This window comes from Lynx canadensis, chromosome C1 (genome assembly GCF_007474595.2).
Source record: "Lynx canadensis isolate LIC74 chromosome C1, mLynCan4.pri.v2, whole genome shotgun sequence".
NCBI lineage: Eukaryota > Metazoa > Chordata > Mammalia > Carnivora > Felidae > Lynx > Lynx canadensis.
In genome coordinates this window covers 159651505-159678210 of record NC_044310.1, presented here as the reverse complement: position 1 = coordinate 159678210, position 26706 = coordinate 159651505, and the positions used below count along the sequence as shown (strand labels likewise).

The window sequence follows — 26706 nt, the reverse complement described above, 5'->3', positions numbered from 1 at the left end:
AGTTGTAGCTCCAGCACCACCAGTTAGTGGGATCTTAACCAAGCCACTTATTCTCTCTGAGTTTCATTCAATCACCTGCTAAGAGGAAATACTCAGGATTGAAGTGAGAATTACATGAGTTTATAAATGTCAACTCGTTGTTGTAAGGGGAAAGGATGAGAACCAATGATGTCTAGTACATTCTCTGTTAGGGAAATGTAACCAAAACAGGTAGTTTAAGGAGAGAAGAGGGTTGATTTGGTAGCACAGAGGATCTTTTTTGTGTGGTGAAACTATTTCATGGTTTTGAAATGGTGGATACATGACACTGTGCATTTGTTAAAACCCACAGTGCTCTATAGCACAAAGAGTAAACCTTGACACATGCAAATTTAAACCCACAGTGCTCTATAGCACAAAGAGTAAACCTTGACACATGCAAATTTTAAAAATAAATAAGGGGAAATGGGATTCAGGATGGAGGGCAGACTGATAAAAGAATCTAATTGTATTATAAATGTATTTAATAACCTCACTGAAAGGAGCCAAGTAACTTGAAAATGATACTAAAACTAAAGGCAGTAGGAACTGTTCATAAGCACTGTACTCTAGTTGATAAAGTATGAACTCTAGCTTGCTATAGATAATGGTAGGTACATGTAGAAGCATTTATAAAAACGTGTTTATACAAGGTTTAGTATTCCCACATATATTTCCTTGTTTTGTCAATTGAGAGGGCCTAGAAGCAATCTTGTAGCAAGGAGCACACCCAGTACCTGGTCCATTCCCCAATAAAAGAAACAGACACTCTTCAGAGAAGTAGCTGATTCTAGGATTGGGTTAACGAATATACAACATGAGCCTGCAGTATCTTGTAGTGCCAGAAAATAAGGCAAGTGCTCCAAAACAAAAACACAATGATGAGAGTATGTCAAAAGAACATAGGAGCCAACTATAGAAAGAAACTATAGAAGAAAGAACTCTTAATAGCCAAAACAGGAACAGTTTGAGCAATAAATAAAATAGTATCGGGTTATAACCCACAGTGTAAAAGAAATGTCTTTGAATCCATACTGATAGAAACAAGTGATTGAGTAAATAAATGGAGGAGAAGAGACAAATCTCCCATGTAAAAGAATTCCAGATAATTTATGTAGTTATTCTGCCCTTAAAGAAGTGGAGCATAACTCGCTCCTCCCTAAGTGTGGACTGCACATAGTGACTTCCTTCTAAAGAATACAGTATGGAGGGACCACTGGGTGGCTCGTAGGTTAAGCGACCGACTTCAGCTCAGGTCATGATCTCACAGCTCTTGAGTTCGAGCCCCGCTTCAGGCTCTGTGCTGACAGCTTAGAGCCTGGAGCCTGCTTTGGATTCTGTGTCTCCCTCTGTCTGCCCCTTTCCCGCTTACGCTCTGTCTCTTCCTCTCAAAAATAAATACTGAAAAAAAAAGTTAAAGAATGCAGTATGGAAAGGAGGAAGGGAATAAGTTTACAGTGGAGAAACTTGTCAATCACTGCCTCAGCCAGGTGATCAAGGTTAACATTAACCCTGATAAGTCATATTCATATCATGAATACCCTTGATATGATGTGATAAGAATGGCACTTTACTTCAGTAGTTTTTTTCCCTAAAACCCAAACCCCCAGTCTAATCATGAGGAAAACATCTCATAAATATTGAGGGACATTCTACAAGATACCTGATCAGTATTCCTCAAAATTGTCAAGGTCTTCAAAAACAAAGAAAGTCTGAGAAACTATTAGAGCCAAAGTGGAGCCTAAGGAGACCTGATCACGAAATATAACATGATGCCCTAGATGGAATTCTATGAGAGAAAAATACATCGAATGAAGATAAAGGGAATTTGAATAAAGTATGGGCTTAGGTTTATAGTAATGTATTAGTATTGGCTTATTAATTGTAACAAATTACCATGCTAGTGTAAGATTTTAGTAATATAGGAAACTAGGTTAGAATATGGGAGCTTTCTGTACTATCTGCAACTTTTCTGTAAATCTTAGACTATTCTAAAATTAAAAGTTTACTTTTGAAATGCAATAGGCGTGTGTGCACAAGTGGGGGAAGGGCAGAGAGAGAGAGAGAGAGAGAGAGAGAGAGAGGCAGAGAATCCCAAACAGGCTCCTCACTGCCAGCACAGTGCATGACACGGAGCTCAATCTCACAGACCATGAGAGCATGGCCTGAGCCAAAATTAAGAGTTGGATGCTTAACCAACTGAGCCACCTAGGTACCCCTATTGCATTTTAAAAGTAAACTTAAGGGGCGCCTGGGTGGCGCAGTCGGTTAAGCGTCTGACTTCAGCCAGGTCACGATCTCGCGGTCCGTGAGTTCGAGCCCCGCGTCAGGCTCTGGGCTGATGGCTCGGAGCCTGGAGCCTGTTTCCGATTCTGTGTCTCCCTCTCTCTCTGCCCCTCCCCCGTTCATGCTCTGTCTCTCTCTGTCCCAAAAATAAATAAACGTTGAAAAAAAAATATTTTTTTAAGTAAACTTAAGATGAACTCAGTTATCAGCCTGCCTGCGTGTAGATCTCAGCCTCAAAACGTACTAGCTATACCAACCAGGGTATCCCACTTAACTAGAATTACTTTAACTTGTCTATGCCTCACTTATTTATCTGTTTGGGAGGACTAAATGAGTAACATAGTAAAGCATTTAAAGTAATGCCTGGAACATAGCAAGTGCTATATAATGTTTGATTCTGTTTATCATTACTACTTTGTTTTGATCTTTCGTTTTGGGGATCTATGTGTTTATAGCTGAATTACACTGAATCTTCTTCAGCATGCTGAAGTGTCCAACAAAACAGTATCCATAATGCTTTTTTCATAAGAGAGAAATTATTAAGATTGTAAAGATTCAAGAGAAAGGACCAGAACGTGAGGATTCCCACCCCGTTTCAAACCAAATAAATAGAATTGACCAAGTGAATGCAGAAGGTACAAAGCCTGGTAGGATCTACCCTTTATGGGCATAGACATGCCACATATCGAAATTCTGAAGTTAATGTTATTTGGTTTTCAGTAGATTTCTTATTAAAATGTCCACTCCCCTTGTTAAACTGGTATTTGGTTATACCTGGGTGGCTCAGTTGGTTTAGCATATGGCTTTTGATTTCAGCTCAGGTCATGATCTCGTGATTCGTGAGATCAAGCCCCACATCAGGCTCTGCTGATACCAAGGAGCCTGCTTGGGATTCTCTCTCTTCCTCTCTTTCTGCCCCTCCTCCACTCGTTCTTTCTCTCTCTTTCTTTCTCTCTCTCAAAAAAAAAAAACCAAAAAAACAAACACTCATGTCATTTTAGGACAAAGCACTGCCTACAGTACAAATCCCCAGATTTAGAGTTCAGCATCTGAAGTTTTGGTGACTTTTGAAACAAAATGGAATGTATTATAAAAACATAGGTTTTAGGCTTTTTACTCCTTTGCCTGAAATACATACCAGCTCTATCGAAAACTCCTTATAGATCAGCAGTTTAGGTGTAATAGTGTACTGAGTAGACCATAGCATTTGGAGTCAGGAAGACTGTTTGGGGTATGGAGTCTGATAGCTGTGTGAATGAGGCAACACATGTAACCTCTTTGAGCCTCATCTCCCACATCTGTAAAATGGTGATAAAGATGCTTGTCCTGCCTCCTTCCCTTACTTATTGTATTATTGTAAGGATGAGTTGTAAAAGTGAATGTGAGAGCTTTTTGTAAATTATAAAACCTATGCAGATATTATTGTTATAGTAATTCTCAGGTTTTCGACCAGAGTAAAATTCTAATGAAGCCTTATAGTCAGATTAGGTGTTGCATGCCTTTACTTATTTAATTATATAATAAGATGAAATCATTTGAATTTAACATGCCTTTTATGGAATATTTTCTCACAGTACTTTAGTTTTTATGATGTTTTTCTTTGGTGTAACAAAGGAAGGCATTGTTTTTATCTGTAATTGTTTCCTTCAGGTGGCAGTTTGAGGAAATGGTTTCCAAGCTCTTCGCTGAAATTAGCTATATAGAGAACACAAAAGTGTATCCCTGTGATTTGTGAAATTGTCTCTGTAGGACACAGACCCTCTTGTCCTGGAGTGGAGCTGACCAGCAGAGGGTGCACGAGCTTTCCCAGGAGCTGGCTTCAAAGGCTAGGCTGGGCAGACCTGACTGGTGCCATCTGTGTTTGCTGTTTGATGATTAAGAAGTACTATAAATGAAAAGGTTCTGGCACACCAAAAACACAGTTACCAAATGGAAAGAGAGAGCAGTCTTAATGTCACTTAGCAATGTGGCAAGTACCTGCCGTAGTTGGTGAGTAGGAAGTTTCTAGATAATTGGAGTTTGGTCTTCTAGCATGGGTTATTTGTTTTCCACCTCCTCCTGCTACTCTTTGCCTTTTCCAATAATTTCTTTCTCTTTCTGGATTCTTTGCCCTTACCGTCTGAGCATCTGCAGTTGTTGGCCTTATGTGGTCTAACAAATTGGAGTCTTTTAAAACTGACCTTTCTCTGAACTTCTATGGCCCTAGGGTAAATGGGTCCCGGATCCAACTGTCTACAGCACCCTGTCTGGGTCCCCTTACCAAGGCTCTCACAGGTTCCATGGCATCTTTTCCTCCATGTAAATGGGTGACCGTTAGAAAAAAGACTTCGAGACTTTTCAAGTGTTACTATTACTACTGCCCATACCATCTTTTTTTCCTTCCTTCCCAAGCACAGATCCTCTACCTGTGGATATTGTGTAGAGTTTATATACATAGCGATTGTAAAAATATTTTTATAAGTTTCCTGAATATAAAGGTTATTTGAGTTTACTTAAAAAGAAAAAGAACATTTGAGATGTGTGAAGAAGAAAATAGAAGGAACTCTTTGAGCGTTTCAATCAGAGAAAACTGTAAATTCTTCCAGACTTTTCCTATACATATGTATATTTGTTATTACATGTATTAATTTTTAAAAATGAGATCTTACTAAAGGTATGATTTTGTACCCTATTTTTCCCCCACCTAAAAAAATCATGGACTTCTTTCCATATCAGTAAATTTAGGTTTATAAGCAATATTTTTGCAGGCTCCACACAGTCATCACAGAGCCCGATGCAGGGCTCTATCTCATAAACCATGAGATCTTGACCTGAGCTGAAATCAAGAGCCAGATGCTCAACCCACTGAGCCACCCAGGAGTCCCTAAGTAACATTTTTAAGTAGCTACATGATTTTCCCTTACATGGATATACAGTAATTCAGTCAGTTTTCTGAGGATGACTATTTAGATGGTGTACAGTTTTTCAGGATAATGTACAACAGTGCCGTGACGAATGCTTAATATATTCTTCTGGTTACAGTCTTAGGATATAATTCTAGAAATTGAATTTTCCATCAAATTTATTCTTCAAGAATTTTCATATGGGGGCGCCTGGGTGGCTCAGTCGGTTAAATGTTTGACTTCGGCTCAGGTCATGATCTTGTGATTCGTGGGTTCAAGCCCCACATCGGGCTCTATGCTGACAGTGCAGAGTCTGCTTCAGGGTCTGTGTCTCCCTTTCTTTATGCCCTTCCCCGCTTGTGCTTGCTTCTTCTTTCCCTCTTTCTCTCTTCCTCTCTCAAAAATAAATAAACATTTAAAAATTTAGAAAAAAAAGAATTTTCATTTGTATTGACAGAGTTTCCTCAGAAAAGGTTTCTCAATGCAGTCTCCCCTGAGAGTGTGTGAGTATGCTTGTTTTTCTATACCACTGATCACAACATTTCACTTTGCCAAAATGATAAGTCAAATACTTAATTAAGCCATCATGCTCTTTTTAAATTTTTTTAAATGTTTTTATTTATTTTTGAAGGAGAGAGAGAGACAGAGCATGAGCAGGGGAGGAGCAGAGACAGAGGGAGACACAGAATCAGAAGCAGGCTCCATCCAGGCTCTAAGCGGTCAGCACAGAGCCCAATGCGGGGCTTGAACTCATGAACTGTGAGATCATGACCTGAGCCGAAGTCAGACGCTTAACTGACTGAGCCACCCAGGCGCCCCCATCATGTTCTTTTTTAAAAAAATTAGTGGTCCTGCCATTCTCCCAGAAAATCTCCCAGAAAATTAAGCCAAAAGGCAGCAGTTCTCCAACTGTTTGGTCTCAGGACTCCTTGACACTGAAAAATTATACCCCCAAGAGCTTTTATTTATATGGATCATAGTTGTCAATGTTTACTATATTAGAAATTAAACCGAAGAAAAATGTAAATATTTATTAAGTCATTTAAAATAACAGTAATAAACCCACTACATATTAGCATGAATACCATTTTTATTAAAAATATTTTCCAAAGGAAACAAGTTAATGAGAAGAATGGCATAGCTTTACATTTTTGCAAATCTCCTTAATATCTGGCCTCTAAGAGAAGATGACCAGATTCTTTTTTTTTTTTAAGTATACTTAACACATAGTGTTATATTAGTTTCAGATGTACAACATATTGATTTACAATATGTACATTACTCAGTGCTCACTGTGATAAGTCACTGTCTGTCACCATGTGATGTTATGATGATATTATTGGCTATATTTCTTACACTGTACTTTTTGTCTCTGCAACTTATTTTAAGACTGGAAGTTTGTACCTCTTAATCCTCTCACCTGTTACACTGGATTCTTATGTTTGCTTCTGTATTGAGTCTGTGGTGATTTGTCGTTCTCTTTTAGATATGTGAAGAAAAGCTGATCTCACAGAGAAATGTGAGTAGTTAGAAAGAGGAGGAGTACTTTAATAGTCTCTTAGGATGAATGTGAATACTCTTCTTTGATATTATACCAAATTCCAATAAGTGGTAGTTTCTTAAAGGTGAATTGCAATATAATACTTGAAACCATATCAGTGTACTTCTCTTACTCTGTTACATTAAAATCCATTGATCGTCTTGCACTCTGAATGGATCTTTTACCCATGTATGATTTTGTGATACCGTATGTGTCATCTGGAAAATATTGGTTCACTGAGTTGTGCATGTCTTCCAAACGTTGACACATTTTATTATACCATGTCAAAAATACCTTATTCTCCTCAGAACAGTGTTGAAGTGTCAGAAAGCTGTTAAGCTAAGCATGGTGGACACAAGTTTTCTAGAATTCTAACTTTTTGCTTAAAAGCTTGAATTTTATTAATGGCAACAAATGGTGTCAGTTGTTTTCCTGCCAGGCTTACTTTGTTTCTGAGAAAATGCCAAAGTACAAATGGTGTTCCATGAAAACAATTGTTTCGCTTCATCAAGGATATGCTGAAGTGAAACAGACTTTTTTTTTTCTCCTGTCGATGCATGGTTGGTGAAGAAAATAGTCACCTGCAGTACAGTTTGGTGCCACTGCCTTGATTCAGACTAAGGTGCCAGCAGTTTTATCCACCATTGCCTATGCATCATCAGTGCACCTGTCACCACTGTAAAAAAAGACAAAGAATATGTTGATATTATTAGGAAAAGAATTTTGACCTTTTGTGGACCCCCTTAAAGTGTTTTGGGCCCCTAGGGATCCCTGGACCACACTCTGAGAACCTCTAGTCCAAGGTAATCATAGGAACCCATTCTATTTTCAGAGACTGATTTAGAGATAGTTTGTGACTCTCAATTCTGGCCAGAGAAATCCGAGAGCAAGCCTGTTGAGGGGCTTGTGAGATAATTTCTCCATCCCTAAAAAAAGACGTAAGAAAGAAATAGTCCGTTTCTTCCTCTGGATGTTGCTGTGTCAGTGTGATGCCTGGAGCTGCAGCAGCCATGTCGTAATTGGCAAAGGGAACGAGCCTTAGGGTGAAGGTGATGCTCAAAGAGCAGGATGGAGAAATGGCAAGAACGTGGGTCCTTGATGACATCCTTGAACTAAAGATGAAACCACACCTAGAACTGGCCCAACCTCTGGACTTCCAGTCATGAGAGATATTTTTCTCTCATTATTTAAGCCAAGATCTTCTGTTACTTGCAGTTGAAAGCACCCCCCAAAGACATTTTTCGTTAGTGTGATGAATATTTTTAAGTGTTTGGTGGCCATTTGCATTTTTTTGGTGAATGTTTGTTGATGGCATTAGCACATTTTCTACTGAGGTCATTTCTAAGTATTTTCTAAGTGTTCCTTATATATCAATAGTACATTGTAGTGTTTTGCAGTATCTCCACTGGAGTCTTTTGTAGCATATCTTCCCATAAGCTTTTATAAACAATGTATTAGTCTTTTTCTTTCATTTTTAACTTTTTAGCTTTGGCGTCATGTTCAAAAGAGTCTTTTCTACCCTACTTTTTAGTAAGCACATATATTTTTTAGGCCTATTAAGGAGTATTTTTTACATTACCTGGAATTTATTTTGGTGTTAGATATAGCATTGGCATATAAATTTATTATTTCCAAATACGTAGGCCATTTTCTTTTTCTTTTTCTTTTTTAAAGATTTTATTGATTTATTTATATTTTATTTATTTATTTTTTAGTAGGCTCTACGCTCAACATGGGGCTTGAATTCATGATCCCGAGACCAAGAGTTGCATGCTGTACTGACTGAGCCAGCCAGGCACCTCCCCTAAAGATTTTATTTTTTTAAGTAATCTCGATACCCAACATGGGGTTTGAACCTACAATCACGAGATCAAGAGTCACATGCTTCACCGACTGAGCCAGCCAGGCACCCCTTCCTTTCTCTCTCTCTCTCTCTTCCTTTCTTCTTCCTCACTCTCTTTCTCTTCCCCTTCCTTTCTTCCTTCCTTCCTTCCTTCCTTCCTTCCTTCCTTCCTTCCTTCCTTCCTTCCTTTCTTTCTCACCCAAGTTGGGGCTTGGACCCACCACACCAAGATCCAGAGTCACAGGTTGCACCAGCTGAGCCAGCCAGGCTCCCTGGTAGCCCATATTCTTCAAACACTTTTTTGAATAGTCCAACCATAACCTACTGATTTGAAATACTAGCTTTATTACAAATAGAATTCTTGCATGCATTTTGACTAGTTTCTGGATTATCTATTCTTTTTCACTGCTTTGACTATATATCCTAGCACTAGAGACATGGCTAAGTATACACATACTTGATGTATAGTGTACTCTAATGTCTGGAAAAATGAGTTCTTCCCTACCCCCCTTTCCCCAATGCCACCGCAACTAGCATCACTATTTCCCTTCCAGTATTTTCCTGGCACTTTCTGCATGTGTATTCTTCCAGATAAACTTTTAAATTATTTGTTTAAGCTTCTCAAAAACATTTTTGGAATTTTGAATGAATTTCTTTAATTTTATGGATGATTTTGGTGAGAATTTACATTTTTACAATATTAATCTTCAGCTTCAGAAACCCATGTACCGTCTTCCTATTTATTAAAATTATCTTCCATGCCCCTCTGTAGAGTTGTATAGCTCTCTTAATATCAGTTCTATACATTTCTGGCTAAGTTTATTCCTGCGTATTTCATATTATGTTTGTTATAATCATAAAAGGAACCTTATCCCCTGTATATTTTCTATTTTGCTATTGATGTTAAAAAAAACATTCAGCTCATATTTCCAGATAGTTTTGGCTTCTTAAAAAAGAATAAGCACACAGGGTACTATCATTTGTGTTAGTACAGTATATACTGTGTGAACTTGATTTATGAGGTATGACTGTTTAAGGCTGTTTAAGGAAACAGAACATACCAGAAGCTAGATCTCAATGAATATGATCTTTCTAAGCTGGTTATGTTATAGCAACAAGAACAACAACTTACTGTAAAAAAAAAAAAATTAAGGGTATTATCCTCAAGCAAAGAGTTTGCCACCACTGAGGATATGAAAAAGAATTAATAGGCCTGCTATGAGGACATTATCTGAAAATAAAATTTCAAAGATGTTTATTATTGGAATAAATGATAATCTCTCAAAGTGACTTACTTGAAGGGTCAACACTTATTTTGATGTCCACATCTAGTTTTTAGTTAAACAACATCACTTTTAGATACACCCTATGTTATCAGGTGGCAAAAAAATGGCTGACAAGTTTTTTATGTGTTTTGTTGTTGTTTTAAAAGAATCATATTGTTTTTGTATTAAATAAGATTCATGTTGCCCCAGGCACTATGGATTGGCAGTGTTTCAGCTGTTGGGAAAATGAAATTTGCCAGTTTTCTAAGATCATTTAAAATAAACAAATTTCTTTTCATCCACATTATGGATTTAAAAAGCATGTGTGGGCTAGTCTTGTATCTTAATCACCATTTAAAATGTTTCTATAGAACATATGGTTCTAGGGCGCATGGGTTGCTCAGGTCAGGGGCTTAGGTCAGGATCTCACGATTGGTAGGATCGAGCTCCAGGTCAGGCTTGTGCTGATAGCATGGAGCCTGCTTGGGATTCTGTCTCTCTCTCTCTCTTTCTCTCTCTCTCTCTCTCTCTCTACCCCCCACCCTGTCCCCTGTGCCCACATGTACATGTGCTCTCTCTCTCTCTCTCAAAATAAACTAAAAAAAAAAAAAAAAAAAGAAAATGTAGTTCTGAGCTTTTAACAGCTGACTTACAGATAATATTAGAAATAAGACCTTTTATAGATTGAAGATCACAAAGGTTTCTCTACATGATGTGATCGAGGTTAAATATATAATTCTTTCTTGGGACTCCTGGCGGGTTCATTCAGTAGAGCATGTGACTTTGATCTTGGGGTTGTGAGTTCAACCCCCGTGTTAGGTGTAGAGATTACTTAAAAATAAGTCTTTAAAAAATATTTTATATATACATATATAACATTATGTATGTATGTATGCATCTATCTATACATATATATATATAATGTTCTTAAGCAACTTGCTATGGCATTATTATTCATGGGCTTTAAAAAATAATTCCTAAATTTATTGATTTTTTTTAGTTTATATAATTTCTTGGCATAAGGTTTATTGTATGTTTAGGTAAAGAGTGTTTGTATCCTTTATTTCTTTGGGTGAGGAGTCTGGCTCCAAGTCAGAATCCTATGTGTGATGTTTCAGGCCTGACCATAGGCAATTACAAGATTTTCCTGGAAGGCCTCATGGGAAGAGCTACCATTCCCACACAAGAATTGGGGTACAGCCAGTGCATTGCAGTTTTCTGGAGTGATTGCAGTCAAGGCTCCCCTGGGCAGTCATGCTCAATAATGAGGACTGCTGCTGAGATACTTTCTCCACTTTGGTGGCTCAGTACTATTCCCCTCTTAGCTCTTCTTCCCCCAGCCCCACTCCCCTTTGCCCATGGATCCATAAAAAGGCAGGAGACAATTTCCCCCATCTGTGCTGCATCTACGTGATCCGAGTGCCATTCCGCAGGGAAAAATGGAATGCTGGAGAGCTGGTGCCTCTCGTTGCCTCTTGCTTACACCGTTGCAGTAAGTAAAAGGCTCGACTGTTAATTTCAGTTTGGCTTGTTGTCCTAATTTACCATTTCAGTACCTGATTGCTCAACAGTAGGAGGTGGGAATAGTGTTCCTAATAATTTACTAATTTTTCATCTGATAGATTTTTTTCCTTTTCAAGCTTTAAGGGGTGCCATTTATTTTTGTTTGATTTTATTTAAATCCAAGTTAGTTAACATACAGTGTAATAATGATTTCAGGAGTAGAATTTAGTGATTGATTCATCACTTACATGTAACACCCGATGTTCATCCCAACAAGTGCCATATAGAAATGTTTCTGGAATTCACTGAATAATAATTTGACTTTATATTTGTGAGGTATGATGTATTTTATAACGTTCTGTGCAAGAACTTTGTAACTTAGGAATTATCTCCATTTTGCAAATGAGCCAATAGGTTCAGGCCCAGTAAGTGACTTTTCTAAAAGTCATGATAATAGATGGTTGGACCAGGACTTGAACTTGAGGCTTATTATATTCTTAGTTTAGCACTTTCTACTCTGCTTCCCTACTTCATTGTTAAATTAGTCTTACCTTCTTGGGAAGTTGGGACGACTTTAGGGCTGTTTAAACTAAGAAGTATAGTGCAAGGCTTGATTCTGTGGTGTTCATGAAGCCTTCTGGAAGTTATAAGTCAATGATAATGACAGTAATATCAGCTAAAGTTTACTGAGCACTTACCATGTATCCAGCACTACATTACATATATATTTTACATAGATCACCTTCTGTGACCTTCCTATATCTTAGAATACTCTTATTAGCCACCTTTGAGTAAATTAACAAAGTATCCCGTCAGAGGTTGTGTGGTAGCTGGTGGCAGAGCCTGCACTCAACTTAGTCCAAACCCTTTGCCTCTCCACTTGAAACTGCTTTCCAAGAAGACTTGAGGTGATTCTGCCCTACTTTGCAATATTTCAGCTATTAAAGAGGAATAAGAGGGGCTTCTGGGTGGCTCAGTCAGTTAAGCGTCTGACTTCAGCTCAGGTCATGATTTCGCGGTTGGTGAGTTTGAGCCCCTGGTTGGGAACTGCACTGACATTGCAGAGCCTGCTTGGGATTCTATCTCTCCCTCGTTATCTGTGCCTGTCCCACTCTCTCTCTCAAAATAAATAAACCTTAAAAAAAAAAAAAAGGAATAAGAGAATTCTCTGGAACAGAATCTCCTAATACAGTATTTCTCAATGTTGAAAAATGTATAAACCTCCATTTAAAGGGGAAAAAATTCTCAGATCTCTGGGTTGACTTAAATTGACATATTGTTATACAAATCTAGGTAAAAGTCCTTGTGCATAGAGCTCTTTTTCAACTATAAAATCAAAATAAGTATAAATACCATCACAAGGCCAATAAAATTCAAATTAACAGCATAATGTGACTGCTGATGTGTTACCAAAACTAAATTGCAGCTCTCATTGTTAATTAGGTACTGACCTCCTCAACGTAGGTTCACTTGACTTCAGCCCATCTTTACTATCACGTGCTGTGTATCTTCTCAATTCCCTTACCACTTTTCTCAATTTGAAATACTGCAGAATCTTTTGGGGTGTGCTATATACTCAGACGCTTCATTTCCATATTATATCTGTGCTGCTTGTTGCCAACAAGATCATAAATGCAAACCCAGGCACTGAAATCAAGTAGCAGTTATACCTTTGCTCCTATTGATTTTGTTTTTAGATTGTCATAATAAAAACACGATTTAAAAAATTGTCATAGGACCTCAGTTTGACAAACCCAGTTTGCTTGTTTGTTTTTAATTGTTTTAAGTCATCTCTATACCAACGCACAACCCCGAGATCAAGAGTCACATGCTCCACTGACTGAGCCAGCCACGCACCCCAAAGGCTGTTTTCATAGGTGTGTCCAGTAGGAGATTTTTCCTGAAGAGCAAGGAATGGAGATCTGTTGTAATGACCTTCAGAAGGTTAAAATGAGGTGGTGGATGGCCATCATGTTTTTAGCTCCTGTCCATGCTAAAGTTTCTCTTTCATGGGTGTTTATAACCTTGTGGTTCTTTCTAGCCACATATAAGAGCTTCTCTCATTGAAAGCAGGATTTCCTTCCCATTGTTACAGTGTCACTGTTTTTGTTACTAGGTGACATGGGTTAATAAACTCAGAAGGCCTCATTATTAACCCATACATTCTATCTCTCTTCCCCTTCTTTTTCTTTTCTTTTCTTCTCTTCTCTTTTCTTTTCTTTCCTAAAAGAAAATAAAATCTTTTGTAAGATTTTATTTTTAAGTAATCTGTACACCCAACATGGGGCTCTGATTTATAACCCTGAGATCAAGAGTTGCATGCTTCATCAGGTGCCCCCCCTTTCCCTTATTTCTGTTTAACCCAGACTTAAGCCCGGTGAAGTCCATCAGCTGCACCCCACCCTCATCCCTCCTTCTTCTTTATTTTTTTATTTCTGGTCATTTTGGGCTTATTTCATGGTCATCAGTTCTATTCACCCTCAATTCCACTGTCCTAAGTCACCACTACTTTCTGTACCACCAGCCTGGACAGGCCTAATCTAGATAAAAACAAATATATTGCCCCCAGACTGCCAGGTGGTAGAGGAAATCATATAACTGCTTTATCAGGTTACTTTTTTTTTTTTTTTAAGAGAGAGAGAAAGAGAGAGTTCAAGCGGGGAGAGGGGCAGAGGGGGAGAGAGAGTCTTGAGCAGGCTGCAAGCTCAGCCTGGAGCCCAACACAGGGCTCAATCCCATGACCCTGGGATCATGATCTGAGCCAAAATCAAGAGTGGGATGCTCAACTGACTAAGCCACCCAAGTGCCCCACTATCAGGTTACTTTTGGTTACAGATAACAGAAAGCTCAGATTGGCTTAAATAATTGAGGGAATGTATTGGCTTAATAACTGAAAAAGCCAGAGGTGGGACAGGCTTCAAATGAAACTTAATCCAGCTACTTAACAATGGCATCTAACTTCTTTTTATCTTTCAATTTTTCTTTCAGAGTTAGTTTCACCCTAAAGTTGTACCATCCTGAGGCCAGACCAAGATGGCTTTTGTTATGTACTGAATTGTGTCTCCCCAACTCTGCCCCAATTCATGTGTTGAAGCCCCAACCCCCAGTGTGACTGTTGGAGATAGGGCCTTTATCGAGGTAATAATAGTTAAGTGAGATCGTAATGGTGGGGCCCTAATCCAATAAAACTGTGTCCTGGGGTGCTTGGGTGGCTCAGTTAAGCATCCAGTTTCAACCGCAGGTCATGATCTTTCCATTCCTGAGTTTGTGAACCTCCTGTCTGGCTCCATGCTGACAGCTCAGAGCCTGGATGGAGCCTGTTTCAGATTCTGTATCTCCCTCTGTCTCTTCCCCTCCCCCACTTGTGTTCTGTCTCTCTCTCTCTCAAAAATAAATAAACATTTAAAAAAGTTAAAAACAAACAACTGTGTCCTTATAAGAAGAGAGACACTAGAGAGACATCTCTTTCCCCAAGCATGCATGGAGGACACAGCTGTCTACAGGCCAGCAAGAGATACCTCACCAGAACCTCACCAATTCTGATACCACCTTGATACTGAACTTCTGGCTGCCAGAACTGTGAGAAAATAAATTTCTACTTTTTAAACCATCCAGTCCTTGGCATTTTGTTAAGGCAGCCTGAGCTAACTAGTAACAGCTTTCAGCAGCTACAGGGCATCATGTTTCCTCTTTCATCCATAACAGGTACGAGAAACCATCTTTGTCCTAAAATCTCTGGCAGTAGACCTAAGGTGCACTCTGTTGGACAAGTTTAGTCACATACTTACCTCTAAACCAATCACTATACCCATAGGCTGATTGGCTTAGCATAGATTAAACAGTTCACCTCTAGTTTCAGCCAGGTCTCCTGTGGCTTCTCTACAAACTCAAAGATTTCAAATACATGAGCTATTTATTAGTGGGGAGTGAGTGCTCAGGAGGCCACCAATAAATGATCACTAATGTGAGTCACAACTTCAGATGGACCAATTAGCTGTTAACATTCCTTTACTCAAATGTTGTTAGTTTTCTTTTCCATTTTTTTCTGTTCCTCCTTTTCTCAAGTTCCCTACCTTGCAGCCTCTTCACAAAGAGAGCATCAGGGATTCGGGTGGGGGGTGCCTGGTGGCTCGGTCGGTAAGCATCTGACTCTTTCTGCTCAGATCATGATCTCATGGTCATGAGATCGAGCCCCACATTGGGTTCTATGCTGGACATGCGCCCTGCTTGAGATTCTTGCTCTCCCTCTGCCCTTCACCCCAACTTGCTCTCTCTCTCTGTCTCAAAAAAAATAAAAACAAACAATTTTTTTAAAGTTATTAAGAAGAGAGTATTGGGAAAGGACTCATTGAACAATCTTCCCTTCCACCACAAACTCACCTGTTCTCACTCATCAGAGGATGAGATTGTTCTTGACATCTTACGTAGTTAACTATGTTTTTGGTGTACTTAATTCCCCACCCTTCCTCCCACTTTTTGAAATTTGTTTGTCAACCATCCATCTCTTTCCAGTATTTTCATTCTTTTTTTTTTTTTTTCAATATTAGGTTTTCTCTCATTCTACAAAGATACTCAAGATTCTCTGCATCTTAACAAATAACTCTTCTTTGATCTAGGTGACACCTCAAGATTTAGCCAAGTTCTCTCTTTTCCTTTCCACTGCCTATCAGACTCATCTCTATTCACTACCTCCCCTACTCATATTGACCTACTTATTCCTCAACTCTGCCTTCTGCTGGCACAGCCAGGATCAAAACACTTTGATAAAGGTCATCATTGATCTCTGCTTCCAAAACCTGTTATTTTTAGTTTCTTTTAGTGTTCTTTAGTATTTGATCACAGAAGCTGATTCTTCTTCCTCTACCCGTCTCCTAAGTGTTGTATTACTATGAGTTCCATCTCTCTCATTTTTTCTCTTGGTCAATTCATCATGACTTCAGCCACCACCTGGAAACCAGTGATCTGTCTCCCAAATCTACATCTCTAGTGCCTACCAGCTACCTAAATTCATGTTGCAATACCCATTTAAATATATTGTGGGATCCTTAAAATTTGTCATGTGCAAACAAACTATCTTCTCTTCTCTACCACTGTCCCACCATTGTCATAACCTTTTTTCTGAATTCTGTCATGAATAGTCTCATCCTCTACCCAGCTACCCAAGCCAGAAGTTGTGTTTCATGTTTGGTTTCATCCTGCTTTCACATCTAGTCATTTCAAACAAAACAAAACAAAACAAAACTATTGATTCTGACTCTAAAATATGTCTTGACTTGGCCCCTTCCTTGATTTTCATGCTACTGTCTTCTCTAGCTCCCATGATCTCTGACAAATTCTTATTGTGTGGAGCCCTCATTTAATCAGTTCTGTGTAGGAGTGGTTCTCAACCATTGATGTGCACCAGGATCATATATGAAGATTTTAAAAGCTATACATGCAAAGGGGCGCCTGGGTGGCTCAGTCAGTTAAGTGTCCGACTTTGGTAGTTTGGTAGTATAAAACCATCATTATAGTCTTTATAGAATACAAATCTGGTCATGTTGCTCACCTTGTTTAAAACTCTTCAGTTGTTGTCAATGCCTTTAGAAAAACATTGAAACTGCTTAATTTGGTAGAAAGATTCCTATCTAGCTCCGGCCTAAATTTCCAGCCTTATAAACACCTCCCACCCCTACCCCCACCCCCTGTCTGCCCTTCACATCATAGACTGTAAGGATACAAAGTTAATTCTTTTAAATAAACTTTTCATTTTAGAACAGTTTTAGATTTATAGAAAAATTGTGAAAATAGCATAGCTACCATATATTCCATACCAAGTTTCTCCTATTATTAACATCTTATATTAGTATGGTATATTAGTCGCAATTAATGAACCAGTGTCAATACATTACTGTTTACAGTAAAGTACATAGTTTACTTGGATTTTCTTAGTTTTCACCTAATATCCTTTTACTGTTCCAGAATCTCAGTCAGGACACCACATTGCATTTAGTTGTCATGTCTCCTTAGGTTCCTCTTGGCCCTTACAGTTTCTGAGATTAACTTTTTTTTTTTTTTTTTTTTTAATGTTTACTTTGGGAGAGAAATAGAGCATGAGCAGGGGAAGGGCAGAGAGGAAAAGAGAGAATCCTAAACGGGCTCTGCCAGTGCAAAGCCCAACATAGGGCTCAATCCCACAAACCGTGAGATCATGACCTGAGCCAAAATCAGGAGTCCAATGCTTAACCAATTAAACCACCCAGGCATCCTTCAGATTACCTTGTTTTTTTTGATAACCTTGATGGTTTTGAAGAGTACTATCAGGTATTTTAAAGAATGTTCCTCAAATGAGGTTTGTCTGATGTTTTTCTTACGATTAGACTGGGGTTATGGGTTTGCAGGGAGGAAGAAGAACACAGAGGCAAAGTGCCATTCTCATTACATCATGTCAAGAATACATACTATCGACACACCTAGGTGGCTCAGTCAGTTCAGTGTCTGACTCTTGATTCTGGCTCAGGTCATGATTTCGTGGTTTGTGGAACTGAGCCCCAAGTCAGGCTCTGTGCTAACAGCATGGAGCTTACTTGGGATTCTCTCTCTCCCTCTCTCTCTCTGCCCCTCCCCACTCATTCTCTCTCTCTCTCTCTCTCTCTCTCTCTCTCTCTCTCTTTCTCTTCCTCTCTCTCAAAATAAACATTAAAAAAAGAATACATACTATCAACATGACATCACTGTTGATGTTAACTTTGATTACCTGAGTTAGTGTTTGTCAAGTTTCTCTACTTCAGAGTTAACTTTCTCCCCCTTTCCATACTGTACTCTTTTTTTAAAAAATAGTTTTATTTATTTTTGAGAGAGAGACAGAGCGTGAGTGGGAGAGGGGGCAGAGAGAGAGGGAGACACAGGATCCGAAGCAGGCTCTGGGCTCTGAGCTGTCAGCACAGAGCCCGATATGGGGCTCGAACTTGGGAACCTCGAGATCCTGACCTGAGCTGAAGTCGGACGCTTACCCAACTGAGCCACCCAGGTGCCCCTCCATACTGTACTCTTTAGAACGAAGTCACTCTGTGCAGCCTGCACTTAAGGAATGAGAAGTTATGGTCCACCCCCTTGAGGATGGAGTATCTATGTAAGTTATTTGGAATTCTTCTGCATGGGAAATTTGTCTCCTTTCCTTCATTTATTTATTTAATCAATCATTTGTATCCATATGGACATATGGATATTTATTTTATTTGGGGGTTATAACCCAAACTATTTTGTTGCTCATAGTGTTTCAGCTTTGGCCCCATTAGGAGCTCTTTCAATTGGCTCACATGTCCCTTTAACATACCTCTTTCATTGTGGGGTTTGGAGGTTTGTTTGTTTTATTTTATTTTTGAGCACTTCCTTACTTTCTGGCACTTATTAGATGCTCCAAACTCATCTTGTATATTCCTTGCCCCAGTCCTAGCATCAGTCATTTCTCCAAGGAGCAGTAGTTCCTTTTATTAGAGAATAGTATTAGAAACCAAGATCTGGGTGCTTCATGTGCTTGTTGCTACTGGGATGTGGTTACTTCTAGGCCTTCTCAGCCAGCAGAGTAAGGAAATATATGTATATACTCTAACTTGCTAACATGTATATACATATCTACAAATATTTCTATATATGACATCTGTATTTATATAAAGCTCTACATGAGTTCATACTGATGATTCCATTTCTAATCCATTACCACATGTATCATTCCAAGCTTCTTCCCTTTGTTTGTAACCTTCCATTCCCAGTGAGAAACCTGGTTCCCACCATCTACTATTTTTTTCTTAATTGTTCAATTCCAATGTGTTTTTATAGTGCTTTCAGAATTGTTAACCCTTTTTCAGCTGGATTACAGTGCTTATTATACTTCTTGCCTTTAGTTTTAAAGACTAATTCATCTTCAAAGTTACCTTATTAGCATCTTTTTCCAAATTAATTTTTATTTCCTGAATGTACCATATGCTTTCACACTTTTTTGTCTTTAATTGTGCCAGTCCCTCTGCCTGAAATGTCCTGGCTTTTATCCTTATCTCCTTGGAATATTGCCACTCATTCTTCTAGACCCAGCACAGATTTTGCCTCCACCCAGAAACTTTCCTGGCCACTACCAATAGCCTTTAATCATTCATTCTTCTCTGCTCTAATAGCACCTTGTACCCACTTTTACCACACATGCGTCAGGACTCCTTGTTTGCATCTCATTCTTCTTCACTGGATGGTAAGATCCTTAAGGTCAGAAACCAAATGGATTTGTCCCTGGATTGCCAGGACTTAACAGTAGTGGATATTGTATCTTAGAATCCTCTTGGATGAAAAAATAACAGAAAACCTAATAGTGGCTAAAATATATAAGGACTTATTTTCTTACCTAGCAAGAAGTCCAGAGGGAAGGTGGTAACTAACATTGGTTTACCTGTTCAGGGTTGCCATCAAGAATCAGATCCTTTTCCTCCTTTGTACATAGCATTGCATCTAAGTTCAGGAAAGAGGTAGGGTGAGATTGTGCCAGCAAGATATCCTCTGCCCCCTTTTCCTCTGTAGGAAAGCAACGATATTAGCTCCTTAACAGGTTTCTGTCAGCTAGAACTTGGTGTCTTGTCTCCTCTAGCTGTAAGAGAAGCTGGAAAAGTGAGTTTTTAGGAAGACTAATCTTTTGAATAAGAACAAGATGTTGGAATAATCACAGATGCTCCAAGTAATCACAAGACCACAAGGAGATCAGGGGTCTGTTTCTTATTGGATAAAAGGCCTAAGGATAGAAAACCAGTCCAAGAAGGCTCTTCCATACAAGAAAAAAACATGAGTGATCCAAGTGGGAGCACAGGTAGAAAGCACAGGTTCATCTTTTGTAGAATCTAACATACTCTGGCCATCCACTCTATAATCCTAGACAATTCAATATTCCTCTCTGGAGACCTTCATCTTGTCTTTTCTCATATAGAAATTGTACCATTCATGTGAATTCTACTTTTTATTCTTTGGCCCCTTTTCTGTTACGCCTTCTGTGGTTTTGCAGTTAGAATTTTCCCTGATAGTCCATGGTGCAGTTTGCCTTGTTTTTTTGCAAGTTATAACTAGTTGTAGTTCTTTAAAGTAGAATTTACACAGTGCTATAGCTTCTGCTTACCTAAATTCCATGTTATTTTGAAATTATAGAAATACATTCATTTGGACACCTTTATTCACTGATTCTGTATTTCAGGCTTTTCATACCTAACATTCATTTATGATATAAAGGTTTTATAATATTCCATTTTGTAACAGGGGAGCGTTATTGATACATTAGTCCAAAATGTGACTGGGTAAATCCTGCATATGTGTACAAGTACCTTCTGCCATCTGCTGTACCTAGGGATAGAGACCTTTGCAATGAACAAAAAGCAGAAGTCTCGTTAACAGATGAACTACATCAATCTCATCCATGTGCATTTTTTACTAGCACTTGTCGAGACTGATAGCACATAAAGTATGCATGTAACTTAGTACCCTTTCTCAGCCCACCAAATCTAATTAATGCCTCCAGAGGTTACTATAGTGCACACAAATGTGAAATGCCAGGTGAATGAGTTAAAACAGATTTTATTCTGGTCCAGCATAATGATTTTGGAAACAACTTCCAGTGTAAGTAGAATGGTATATCCTTCAGATGTTTAGGATTGAGGCTCCTTTAAGATGGGCTGACATGAAATCCCTTAAAGAACTTGTGAGTCCCAGTAGACCCTCGTGAGTACATGGTGTGGCCCCCTTTAAGGGCAGTCATAGTGAGCAAACACTGAGCATGAGATTTCCATTTTGAAGCTGCAAAGTGACTGATGTCATGGTGTGATCAAAGTGCTCTGCAAATACTTACTGTAATTATTGTTGTTGTTCTGTTCTTGCTAATAGCCTTATTTATACCCTGAAATTATAATCATCCATAGAAAGATTAAAACAAGATGTATAAGTTTTCTGAGCTGTTTGCCTCACAGATGGTCACCCTTGGAGTTCTTAGAAATTGCCAGGGTTAATTGAAGCTTTAGTTTTCACTGCAGTGTAGTTGATACTTAAGTGTTTCCTACCTGTCGGCTTTCACTATCCAAAAACAGTACAACAATAGCACTTTAATTTGCTCTCATTAATGCTAGCCTCTCAGGTAATGTTAGTGCAGTTTTATCTAGATGATGTTTGTTCCTCTGAATGAAACCTTTGTACCAGCTTCCCAACTGAGAAGAAAAGCTAAACAGTGACAAAGGTAAAAACACAAATGTCTCGCTAATTTATCTTTTAAGATGCTCAGAACCCAGGAAACATCAAAGGGGAGTTAACTTTTAAGTGGAGGGCAGGCATTTAGTGTATGATTAACAGCAGTTTCTTTTCCTGTGATTTCAGTTAGCTGAGACAACTGGGAATCATTCTTGGGGAGCCTAACAAATAGTTTTTGCTCAGAGCCAGCTGAATGCTCCAAGGATAACTGTTACAGATTCACACAAACAGCAGTACTATTTGCTCTAGTTCTTTGGTGCTTTTCTGGTAGTATTGAGATGTGAGACAGCAATCTTAGGATCAAGCTTAGATAGAAGGCAAGTAAGGTCCTCCTTTGCCTCTAACCCTCAGCTGTGTAAAAGTAGAAGACCAGCGAGAATAAAATGGGTATTAAAATGTTACATTATTTAGGTGATACAAGAGCTCTTTGCCTGCATCTTGAGATTTGAGTATTGGCAAAAGTGTAACGATGCTTTCCTAAATCTGGGGACTAGTGTTTCCCACTGGAATTGCTTGCTATTTAATTAAGGCCCAAGAGAAGAAACAGAATTGCAAAAAATGAAGGAGGAGAAGGAATTCTGGGCCTCCTTAAATCAGTTAGAGCAAATTAGCAACCCCAGTAAAGACTGGAGAATCAATGCTATAATCCTTCTTGCTTGCACGTGTGATGTACAAAAGTAGAAGGCAAATGGGTGATTTATATGTATGTGAATAACAAAGATGTAAAAACAACATGCAATGAAAGTAGAGCGTGGACTCTCCAGTTAGACTGCTTGAGTTCAAATTAAAGCCTCATCAGTTATGGGTTGGGTGACCATTAAGCATGTTAGTTTTATGTCATCCTGTATGGGTTTTTCCTTTGTAATGTGGTTATAAAAATAATGCCCTGTGATAGGGAAATAGAGGTTAAATAAGATAATACATGTAAAGTGCTTGGAATAGGGTCTCACACATGGCAAATACTTAACTTTTTTATTAGTTGAGATTTACATGAAAGATAAATTGGGATCAGTGCTTTTACTTCCTCAAATATTTTTTTCAGTTTTCAAAATTTAGTATGGAGTGTTTCCTTCAACTGAAGTTATCCTTTTTACTTAAAAAGTACTTAAAACTATTATTCTATAAAAATTAAATTTGCAGTTATTTAAGAAACACTTTTTCATGTTTGTAACATGAAATACCCTTGTACATCTTACATATTCTGGTAGAATATGGTATAGTTTGCTGGTATGGTAAAACAGATAGGTGAGTCATTGGGAAAAGGGCTCCATTTTAGTAGAAAGCAAAGCCTTTTGCCAAAATCGGAGGTAGGGCAGAGATCTTCCTTCTATACCAAGGCTTCTTCTTTTGCTATGCACAAGTGATGAGCCCAGCAGAGTGGTATTAAAACCATCTTCTCCTTGGCTTGTCATACTGTATGTGGAACCTGAGGCATTTTGTACATTTGTGCTTTTCCTTGCATTCTAAAATAGTTCCACACTTAGCTGTATCTAAGCTGGCAGAAAGTCTGTCAGCATTTCATGGCATACCTCTGTGTACTTACAACTAAAAAGTATAATGTTATAGATAATAAAATTCTGATATTTACTCTGATAAATTCTGATATCACTCTGATATTTATCTGAGCTTCAGTTCCTTTTTGGATCTGTTCCTTAGTGATTTCTTTAGCCAATTAAATACTCATGACTGAGTCATGGCATTGAAATCTCAGAGGGCCATGGCCCTGAAGTCATGCTTATTCTGTTTCACTTTGACCTTGGCAAGACTCGATAGGAAGAACCACTATGGGATGGTGAGCTGCAAGTAGGAACCTATAGGCAAAGTAAGTAAAAGAAAGTAAAGTAAAAAGTAAAAAAAATACCGTATGATTTTATGGACTAGAATTTGATATGGCAGAATTGGTTTGAGCTAAGTTAAATGAAGGGTGAAGACCACAAAACTCTTTCAGGTACTTCCAACAATAAACAAAAACTTTATAAACACCAAACAAGGATTTGTGAAGATTTTTGTTACCTTCATTTTTCTCTTCTCTGAACTAAAGGAACTCAAACTAAATATCAGCCTTAGCAATTAAAGCACACTAAAACACGTCTAAAAAACTCTTACTTAGGCTTCTCCCTTTTAGATACCCTCAAGTTTTATTTCTGACAAACACTTGATAACTTGAAACTACAATGAGAAGCGCGAAGTCTGTGAGAAAAGCTGCATTGTAACAATGTAGCCAATATTCAAACAATTCAAATATACAATTGTTCTACTTATCAGTTATGCTGGCCTCATAAAACAAAATGGTAAGTGTTCTCTCCTCTATTTTCTGAAAGACTCGGTGTAAGATTTTGTTATTTCTTCCTTAAGTGTTTGATATTCACTAGTGAAGCCATTGGAGCTTGCAGTTTTCTTTGTAGGCAGGTTTTTTTGTTTTTTATCATGGTAAAATATATATAAAATTTAACATACATTTTAATCTTTTTTTCAGTTTATTCGTTTTGACAGACAGCGTGCACACGGACATGTGTGCAAGTGGGGTGGGGCAGAGAGAGTCCCAAGTGGGGCTCAATCCCACAAACTGTGAGTTCATGACCTGAGCTGAAATCAAGAGTTGGATGTTCACTGATTTGAGCTGCCCAGGTGCTCCCCATTTTAATCTTTTTCAAGTGTACAGTTCAGTGACATCAAGTATATTCACGTTGTTGTGCAGATATCACAACTATCCATCTCTAGAGCTTTTTCCCCAACTAAAGCTATATACCCATTAAACACTTAACTTCCCATTCTCTCATCCTGGTAGCCCACCACCATTCTACTTTCTGCCTCGATGAATTTTTAACTATTCTAGGAACTTCATGTAAGAGGAATGATACTACATTTGTCCTTTTATGATTGGCTTATTTTACTTAGCATAATTTCTTCAAGGCTCATCCATGTTGCAGCATGCATTAAAATTCCCTTCTTTTTAAACTGAATAATATTCCATTTTACGTATATGTTATTTTGTTTATTCATTCATCTTTTGGTAGACACTCAGGTTTTTTTCCACCTTTTGTCTATTATGAGTAATGTTGCTATAAACATGATGTACAAATATCTCTTCAAGTCCTTCCTTGCACTTACTTTGGATATACATCCAGAGGTAGAATTGCTGGATTGCACAGTAATACCATGTTTGATATTTTGAGGAATTGCCATACTGTTTTCCACAGCATCTGTACCATTTTATATTCCCACCACCAATGCACAAAGGTTCTGGTTTCTCCACATCCTTTTTTTTTTTTTAAATAATAGCCATCCTAATGGGTATGATGTTTGTTTTGCTTTTAATTACAAATTAAATTTATTTAATAAATTTAGGGCTATTTGAATTTTTTTTCTCGTGCTGTTTTGGTAAGTTATTGCTAAATTGTGGTTTTGATGGCATTTATCTCATCTAATAAATGGAATATAATTTTTTGTAATATTTCATTATTAGCTTTTCAATGCCTATAGGGTCTGTGGTGATGCCTCCTATTTTATTCCTGTTATTGGAAATTTGTGGGTTTTTTTCCATTTTTTTTTCACATTAGATGAGTAATGTGCTGAGGTCATAACAAGGTTTGAGGGAAGCACATGTCACACAACACAACAGCATGAACACCCAATCCTTACACTTAAGAACTACAAAAGGATCCAGAAATTTGCATTTTTTGAGACACAAGTGTTGGAGATTAGTCTTGCCAGAAGCTTATCAGTCTTATTAATCTTTTCAAAGAATCAGCTTTGACTTTGATTTTCCCTGTTTTGTCCATTTTCTGTTTCATTGATTTCTGCCCTTTTTTAATATTTTATTTATTTGTGTGTTTGTTTCAAGTATTTATTTTTGAGAGAGAGGAGAGAGCACAAGCAGGGGAGGGGCAGAGAGAGAGGGAGACAGAATCGGAGGCAGACTCCAGGCTCTGAGCTGTCAGTGCAGAGCCAACGCCACTGGGTCTCAAACCCACAAACCTTGAGATCATTACCTGAGCCGAAGTCAGACATTTAACTGACTGAGCCATCCAGGCGCCCCAATGTTTTATTTATTTTTGAGAGAGAGAGAGAGGTATAATGCAAGCAAAGGAAGGGCAGAGAGAGAGGGAGATACAGAATCCAAAGCAGGCTCCCAGCTCCCAGCTGTCAGCAGAGCTGCTATGTAGGGCTCGAACTCAGGAACTGTGAGATCATGACCTGAGCTGAAGTCAGACACTCAACCACCGAGGTGCCCCCATTTCTGCTTTTAGTTTCTGTTGTTTCATTCTTTCCACTTACTTTGCATCCCATTTACTATTTTTCTAGCTTCTTAAGATTGAAACTGGATCATTGATTTGAGATCTTTCTTTCTTTCTAATAGAAGCATTTAAAACTATCAATTTTCCTCTAAACGTAGGTACATCCTATAAATTTTGATATTTTAACATTTCATTGTTATTTAGTTCAACATATTTTCTAATTTACCTTAAGATTTACTAACTCATGTAAATCTTTGACCTATATGTTGTTTAGATGTGTGTTGCTTAATTTCTAACTATTTGGGAAAATTTCTAGATATCTTACCCTTTGAAGTTTGGATTAAAAAAGCAAGAACCAACAATATGCACTTTAAATGTAAACACACAAATGCATTTAGAATGTGTATATATATATATGTATACATATATATATGTATATATATATGTATACATATATATATGTATATATATATGTATACATATATATATACACGTATATATATGTAAGTATATATATGTAAGTATATATATGTAAGTATATATATATATGTATATATGTAAGTACATATATATGTAAGTATATATATGTGTATATGTGTATATATATATATATATAACATATGAAATACTGCATAAGACAGCTGGTAGGATTATATTAATAGTAGACAAAGTAGACTTCAAGAAAATAACTATTACCAAAACTCAGGAGGAATATTTATTAATGAATCAATTCATCAGAAATATTAACATTAAACATTGTTAATGGCCAGAAAGCATACTCTGTATGATTTTAATACTTTGGAATTTACTGAGACTTATCTTGTAGAATGGCCATATGTGGTCTGCCTTGGAAGATATTTGCCAATGCACATTCACAAAAATGTGC

General features: G+C 37.9%; 1 protein-coding gene and 1 non-coding gene across 2 annotated transcripts in view; one reads left to right on the top strand and one right to left on the bottom strand.

Moving 5' to 3' along the window:
* Positions 1-26706, top strand: part of METTL8 (methyltransferase like 8) — an 87441-nt gene that overhangs the window by 7369 nt on the left and 53366 nt on the right. The window lies entirely within an intron of this gene.
* LOC115522673 lies at positions 25137-25245 on the bottom strand. The gene has a single exon (XR_003971559.1). It is a non-coding gene; the product is annotated as a small nucleolar RNA U13 (small nucleolar RNA).